The sequence below is a fragment of the Salvia miltiorrhiza genome, chromosome 3 (genome assembly GCF_028751815.1).
Source record: "Salvia miltiorrhiza cultivar Shanhuang (shh) chromosome 3, IMPLAD_Smil_shh, whole genome shotgun sequence".
NCBI classification, from domain to species: domain Eukaryota; kingdom Viridiplantae; phylum Streptophyta; class Magnoliopsida; order Lamiales; family Lamiaceae; genus Salvia; species Salvia miltiorrhiza.
Window position 1 is genome coordinate 31,008,487 of NC_080389.1, and position 8,418 is coordinate 31,016,904.

General features: G+C 38.4%; 1 long non-coding RNA gene across 8 annotated transcripts; it reads left to right on the plus strand.

The window, feature by feature from the left end:
• The first annotated feature begins 976 nt into the window (after window positions 1–976).
• LOC131014091 (uncharacterized) lies at window positions 977–3,910 on the plus strand. 8 transcript variants are annotated; one of them, XR_009098023.1, is made up of 5 exons: window positions 991–2,040; window positions 2,339–2,593; window positions 2,678–2,804; window positions 3,209–3,509; window positions 3,695–3,910. It is a non-coding gene; the product is annotated as an uncharacterized LOC131014091 (long non-coding RNA). The 8 variants fall into 8 exon arrangements; XR_009098021.1 differs by having other exon boundaries at window positions 2,393–2,593; XR_009098024.1 differs by having other exon boundaries at window positions 2,411–2,593.
• The last annotated feature ends 4,508 nt before the right edge of the window (window positions 3,911–8,418 follow it).

Consider the following 8,418-nt stretch of genomic DNA (forward strand, 5'->3'; position numbering starts at 1 on the left):
CTGAGCATGCTGAAGAGTTTCAAGACCTCGTCAGCTATTTCTTCTTCATCTTCCTCAAGACGATGCCCAGATCCAGATTTCATGGAATTGACGAAGTTCTTTCCAACGCTGAAATGGAAGCTCTGGAGAATAGTGTCTTTGGAAAATTTAAAGACACAAATCTCTGGGATGCAATCCATGGCTGGTCTCCCAACTTCAGACAGTATCTTGTCTCCAAAGGTCTTCTCAAGGAAGATCCACTACGCCAAAAATGCACATACATAACACTGCATAGATAACGGTTTTTTCGAAAACCGTTATCTATGCGCGTCTTTTTTATAATAGATAACGGTTTTCGAAAAAACCGTTATCTATGTACTGTTATGTATGTGCATAGATAACGGTTTTAAGTAATGCGTTATGTATTAGCGTTATCTATTAGTCACAAAGATAACAGTACTTCGGAACCGTTATGAAAAGCGTTATATATGTGTGTCTATTATAACGGTTATTTCTACCGTTACGGAAACTGTTATGTAAGAACATGGATACATAACGCTAAGCCTGAATCGTTATTTTATCCGTTATCTATGAGCTAGTCTTTTTATAACGACAATGTAAGTATTAGGAAAACCGTTATATATGACTATTTTTAACAACGGTTATTCCGTCCATTACGAGGATTGTTATGTATGTGCATCATTTTTTTTTACATTTTTTTATCAATTCATTTTTTGAAAACCATAATATATATATTTTCTTAATAAAAAATTTGTTTATCTAAACATTAAAAATAAGAAAAAATTATTTTAAATTATCATTTTAATGGATTAAAAGTAAAAATTATTATTAATTTTCAGATTAGAAATTTAATTAACGGTTATGAGAATTAATTTTTTTTTTCATTTTTTCCAATTTTGTATATAATTTTTTTAAAACCATAAATAAAGTGATTAATATTATTATTTTAAATATTTTTTTGCTAATATTATTAATAGAAATTTTACAAGTGAACACACACTACACTTTCTCTTCTCCACCTTAATCTCCTCCTTCTCTGCCGCCTCTCTCTCCCTCTTTCTTCTCCGGCAGTTTCGTCCGTTCTCGCCAGTTCTCGCCGCCTCCGGCACGGTGATGGGCGTGGTGGTTATTTTCCTCTATCCTTCTCTACTTCTTCCCCTAAATCTCAAGACACCTAAATCGTTAGGGTTTTAATTTTTATCCTCTTTCGATTTTATTCCGTTCGGCGCTCCTTCGACCCGCCTGAGTTGTCGCGCCTTCATCACGCCTCTACGGTACGAGCTTCGATCTCTTCCTCTGTTCTGTCTCTCTGACTCTCCCCCTTTCTCTGACTCGCTCACAGCAGCTGTCGCGGCTTAAGCAGCGCCGACGATCGTTGCCGTAGCCCGCGCCTCCGCCGTGGTGCGTGCAGATTTGCACCAGGAAGCCAACAACAACAGTTGCCTCTCATAAAGGTTTTTATCCGGCCGGTCTATTGAAGCAGATCTGCAAAATTTTTGATTCTTTGTTTCGTTAAGGATTGTGGAATATTCGTGGTCGCTTTCTCTGCCATTGGTTGCTTAAAAATTTCAAATTCTTATTTTTTGTCTGTTTTATATTGATTTGGTTGTTTGTTGTAGGAGATTCATATGTTGGTTTTGTTTAGTGTTTTAGCTGCTATCAAGGTAGTCTGCCCCCCATTTTTACTCGCGTTCATTCTTTCACTTGAGAGATTTTGGTGCTCAATTTCCAATTCTAGGGTTTTTTTGCTAATTCATTGTAAATGGGGGTTTGAAAGTTCCGAAGGCTAAATGTTTGATTGCTGCCATCAGAGACGAGAATTGCTGCCATCTTTAAATTAGCTAGAGGTTTGATTTTGCCATTTTCAATGTAGGAACGAGAATTGATCTATGTTTATCGCTTTGCTGAAGCTAAAGGAAAGTGAAATTTAAAGCTGAAGATTGAAAATTCCAGAAATATTGTAGAAACGTCTGCCACCGCTCTATTCGTGCCATCAGCGTCTCCAGCCTTTGAATCAGTTCATCAGCTTTCATTCTTCAGGTAACAACTCAACTGAAATTCAAAAATGTATTTATATATGGCTCTAATTTTAGGGGCAGACTATCATGATCAATTGATTGCATGAATTGAATATGGCATATTCTTTTGTTTATCTTTTTTCGATTCTTGCTGATTGATTGGATTGAAAATTTTGATCTTTCATTGAAACCTTCAGTTGATGAGATATATGGGGTTCTATCCTTTGTATTCTGGACACTAACATTGATACCACTTGTTAAGTATGTCTTCATAGTGCTTAGAGCTAATGACAATAGTGTTGGTTTGAGATTGAGGTCAGCATTGGAGTAACATAGGTTGTGCAGAGGGTTTTGCTCACTTTGTCTCTGCTTAGGGCTTGTATGGTGATTAGGGATGGAGTTCTTACTCGGGGATGAGCAGATGCTTGTTGCTTTAGTTTTTATGCTGCAAAAGATTAAGAAATGTAACAGTTGGATATGATATGAGAATTGCTTTTGTTTTACATCTATCTTTTCTATTGGACCTCAAGCTGTTCACGCTGGACATTGATGAGCTCATACATGAATTCACTCAGGTATTAATCCACAATCACAATTCTTTTTCTCCTATTGTTTTGTATATGTGCAGCTAAATGTTACTTTACTCGTTTGATCTGTAGTGTGAATCGAGTGCTTTTGCTTAATTCAAAAGAGTGTGGCTTTCGAGGAAGTTTTCCAACATATTCAAGGCTAGCCCTTCGACTAATCAATGTTTCTTTATGCAGTCGTTGTATGCACATTCCATCAGTAAGTTACCTCACTATATTGTCTATCTATTGTTTTTAATATTTAAGCATCACGTCTTTGAGACAGTTTGACATGGCTATCATTTTATGGTTCTCCTTGTGAAGTTTGTGATTTCTTGTTTCCAACAAGCTATCAAAATATGTTTTTATTGACCACTTCCTATAAGAAATGAGTGAAAATGAAAAGTTCTAAGTTCCAACAACCCATGGCTTTGTTCTTCAATAAAATCTAGGGTATACAGATCTCACACCCTCTCTATATCTTCTCTATATTTTTGGTGCAGTTATTTGTACTTAGATTTCATGTATTTAATTATATGGCAAGAAAGAAGCCGATAGCTTTTTGTTGGTTTGGAATACTATTAGCAGGCCAACAAAATCTTGCAACATTTGCTTTTACTGCAGGTACCAAAATCTCCCTTGAGCTTCGATTCTCAACTGCAAATGTCTCTGCACCTCCATCTGCTGCTGGATAGTGTTTCCCTATTTCTGACCTTCCGATTTGTCGTGGTTAAAGGCATGTGATTGCTGACTTTCTTGGTTTTCAGTTTTGAACACTTAAGTTAATGGTGTTAACTTTACTACTTATTTCAACTTCTCTATTTTTCTAAAGTTATGAAGGGATAGGAATTGCCTTGAAAACTGCAGCAGCAACTTGAGGAACAAGATCAGATTTCAAGGAAAAATGTGGATACCGTTGTTTCAGGTCCTTCAACATTTCTTAAGCACAAATAATTCGGTTATGGGTCAATTGCTTGTATTATGAATTGCTTAAGCGTAGATAATTGGGAATTGGTCATTAAAACCATATGTTGAGCTAAAGCACAAATGATGTTATTATAGTTATCTTACTGATATTCTTTGTTGGCTCTTTGTATGCTTTTGTGGCAGGTTTGTGGTGGTGGATTAAATGACCCGTGCGTTGAGCTGAAGAGGCTTGTGAATTCCCAAGAAAAGTTATACCAGATGGCTAGCTAGTTGCATATTTAATATATTTAGTATTTTTGTAAGGCATAATAGTATTAGATAGAGCATTTGTTGAATTTTGACTATATTCAAATGATGTATGAATTCTTTTTTATGATAATAATATATGGATTTTGATTATTTTATTTTAGAATCATTTTTATTTATTGAAATAGTAAATAAGTAAAATTGTGAAAAATAAAAAATATGTTGAAATCTAAGAAAACATACATAACGGTAAAGAATTGTTATGTATATGTGTAAAGATAACATATAAAAATTGACTTTTATAACAGTTAGAACCGTTATGTAAAAAAAGATAGATAACGTAAATAATTGTGTTATGTATTTGGATTATAACGTTATGTAAATTACTATAGATAACAGATTTTCTCTGTTATGTATTTGGATCATACCGTTATGTAAAGTACTATAGATAACGGATTTTCTCCGTTATGTATTTGGATCATACCGTTATGTAAAATACTATAGATAACGGATTTTTCTCCGTTATGTATGCGCGTCACATACATAACACCACTATACTTAACGCAGGTTTTTCCGCATAGATAACGGATAAAATCCGTTATGTATGCGCGTTTTTGGCGTAGTGATCACTACAATAATGATGAAACTCATCTTGAGTCTCCAATACGTCAAACTCTTCCTTCTGATACAGGGAATGAAGACTCAGCTGATGAAGTTCTGAAATCAGCAAGGCCTCTCTCTGACGAAGAAATTTAAATGCTGGATGAAAGGCTGATCATTCAAGAAGAGGAGACTTACGATCTCAAGGTTACACTCGCCTTCCTTGAATCTACTGTCATGAATCTTCAACAGCAATTGGGAATTCAGACCAAGGACAGCATCGCGCCTAAATCTAACGACATCAAGAAACAAGAAAAAGACAAGAAGGGAAAAAGGAAGAGAAATGCAGAGACAACTGAAGATCCACCAAAGAATGCAAGCAAGAAACTTCACATCAACTAAAGACAAAGGAAGGTCAAGAATGTCTTCTATCTTTAATTTTCTGTGAATGATGTTCTAGAAACTGTTTTTGTCAACCTTCTCATGTTCAGTTTTGGTTTTACAATTTTTGACTGTTGATGCATTAAAAATTGGTTTACTCTTGCGTATGTTTGTTACTCCCGCGTTACTCACTTCAGTCAACCTCTATGTTGGTAACTGGTTGTCAAACTCAGGGGAAACTATGTTTAAATCTAAATCAATTGTTAATATACTTCCTGACTGATTGTTGGGAACTTGACTGAAATGATTTTATCTTTAACTGATGAGAGAATGAAACGACTTTTGCTTATTTGTTGACTGGTGACCATGTTTTCTTAATGAACGAGATCAATTCAAAATACCTTATTTGAACTTATCTTTTCTGATCATCGCATGATTTGATCGCCGCCTCTTTTCATGAGTAAGAGATTGTGTCAAATATTCTTCATCATTTAAAATATCTTATTTTAAGGTATTTCTCTGACGAGCATTAATTACGGACTTCAAAAATCATTAAATAAAATTTGGCGTGCGGATTTCAAATCGCCGATGTCTTTTCAAGTACCCTTTGTAACAGTTCATCTTCCACAATCACACTTCGTCACCACATCTCACGTCTGCACTTTGTCTTTACAAACCACGTTTCTCACTTTCATCACATCATCACGTTCACTCTTTCACTCCCACATTTCAACTAACCATCATCCACAGCCGTCAACTGTGAGATTTTTCCTGTCCAAAAATTCCTTTTCTGCAGAATCACAAAAATGACCAAATTCGATGGGAAGAAGTCTGCTATCAAGGAAATCGACTGCCTTACCAAAAAAATTACGACTCGCCATCGATGGATGACATTCGTGACCAAGGAAGCTGATTATCTCCTCACAGATGCTGTCAAACAATTTTATCAGAATCTGTGATTCAATGATTCTGGTGAACTCTTCTCCAAAATCACTGTGTTCACAACTCCAGATTTCTCGGACAAAAAAGAAGAAACACTCAATGTTACAGACATTGTCAGAAATCTGTTCAAACTTCCGAACAGTGGTTCTTCACCCTCATCCATTTCAGATGACGAAGCCAATGCCACCCTCAAAACGGCAATGAAGAATCCAGAAGAGTCGACTAAAGGGACTCTCGTTCTATCTCTTCTCAAGCCTGAATACACTCTGTTAGGGAAGATCATTCAGAAATGCTGGATACGTACAACGGGAACTCCGGACAAGGCTTCTCAGCCCCAGAAGAACATTTTAGCCGCTCTCTTGAAGGAAGGACCCTTCAACTGGAAAGAGGTGTATCTCAAACTCCTCTTCAGCGAGTGTCAAAACTCCAAGCCTGCAAATTTGTTGCGACAGGGAAATAGGATTTCCCAAATTATCATTCAAGGGACGAAGCTTCTCCCTATTGTTTACTGGCCAGAGATGCTGCCTTTTATGGATAGCTTTCAACTCCTCAAGGTTGCGAAAGGTGGACCTAAGCCATCCTCAAAGGCAAAGGTAATTGTTCTCTCCTCTCCCGAGCCAAATGAATCAGAACTCCCTGAAACTCCCACTTCTAAGCATCCCATTCTAGATACCTCAATCGTACCTTGTCGTCCTCGCTCCTCTCTTCCGAAAATGACATCCAAACATGCCCCCAAACCAAAGCCTAAAACTGTCTCCAGAAATCCAATCTCTCCTAAATCCAAAGGCAAAGCTGTACTATAGACTCCTTCTGAACCAACTCCCACTGGTTCATCAGCAAAAATCCAAGCAGTCACAGCTCTGCAGTCTGAAGCCCGACAAGATGCAACAAATCACTTACTGCATCTCCTCGGTGACTTTAATACATCTCTAGAAGTCTACCAAAATCTCCATAAACTTCTCACCTACACCTTCCTGAAGACGGCTCCCTGCCCTCAGGTCAATGATCTTCAAAGCATTGAAACTGAAGATTCCTTTGAATTTGAAGAAGCCTCCTTGATCAGCATCTTCCAATTGACCAGAGTCTGGGATGTAATCTATGGTTTTGACAAGTTCGCCATGGATTATCTTGAATCCCTTGGTTACTCTAGAAATACTCTGATTCTCAACCAGGATGCCCGCACATCCACATCGAGAATCGTTGAAGAAACTCCAGTTCCTGATTCTGTTGTTCCATCGCCTCCTATTCATCAGAATCCAGAACCTGAAGTCACTTCTCAAGAAGTCCCTGCCTCTGAGTCTGCTCCTCAAATCGACTCTGCAGCTGGTTTCACTTCTCCGAATCAGCTGATGACTGATCCCATCAGTTAGTTATTGATAGAAACTTCAACTGACATGCCATCCTTCTCTGAGGATATTCAGCAAAGTGATTTCGACAAGACTGAAAATCCGAGCTCCCCTCCTGCAACTGAGATGAAATCAGTTGACAATACTGATCCCTCCTCTCCGAAAGGACGTGTTGAGGATATCACATAAACTCCTCTACCTTCCTCACCGCCAATCTTCACCACTGATGAGCCCACTCCAACCGAGGGCCACAATATCAGCAAAAGATGCACTTTTGCTCCTACCTCTCCCACTGACGAAGAAGTCTTTCCTCCAGCTCCATCCACAGTCCCTGATGCTGCTACATCATCTCATGAAGCTTCAACCTCTCACGAGCAAGAAGAGGCACCCTTTGCTCATCCTGAGTAACCAGAGGGAGTCATCGAAATTTCTCGCAAACCTGGTGTCATTCGATATGACTAGGATGTTGACACTAATGGGTATCTGACTAAATGGAAAAGGAGAGAACCTGTCAAAACTCAGTTCAGAATTCCTGAAGGAACTGAGAATCCAATTGATGTCTTGCTAGATGTCATCTCCGATCAACAGTTCGTGATTGAGACGCTCAACCATGAGAGAGAACGTCAGGACATCAACGGCGCCAAGTTCTTAAAGTATCTCATTGTTGTTGAAGCACAGGCCCAAGATGACATGATCGATCATGATGTTCGCATCACCGTTCTCCGAAGATGAATTCTGCAAGCAGAAATTGATCATCTCACTCTAAAAAAAGACATGGTTCCACTTCAAGATGGATTTCCTAAAGTTCAGAACGAACTCAGCGAGTTTCAGCAACAAGTCTTGGAAGCAGAGATAAAATCCAAGCAACAACTTCTCGATCTCCAAAACCAACTTGGAAAAATACGCATCGAGTTCATGAAAGATTTCATGACTACAACAGATGCTAAACTTATGATCGCAGAAGAACTCCAACCCATCTTTGCTCGTCTCGCTAAATTCGAAAGTGAGCTGAACATGGTTCGTGAATCATCCAACTCTATGTCACGGCCGCGCCCGCTAAGGATAGCGAACTCGGGGAACCCGCGACGAGGGAAGGGGATTTAGGAGCGGGATTAGAAACGGGGCATGCTTGGCTTCTTGAAGACTCGACCTTGGATAAGGGGAACAATGGAAATAACTAAACATTAACGAAGGCCACAAGGGGGCCGTACATGATATTATCCGAGAGGGTACTCAATGAGTTAAAAAGGGACATTGTTGAATGATACATATAGTTTTACGAATGACATGATAACTTAGCAAAATCAGTGTACGCAGTGGAAAAACATCAACTCGAGTATATGTATGAAGACATATACTCTGCTCTGAAGTTCTCGTCCTAGATTGACAAAG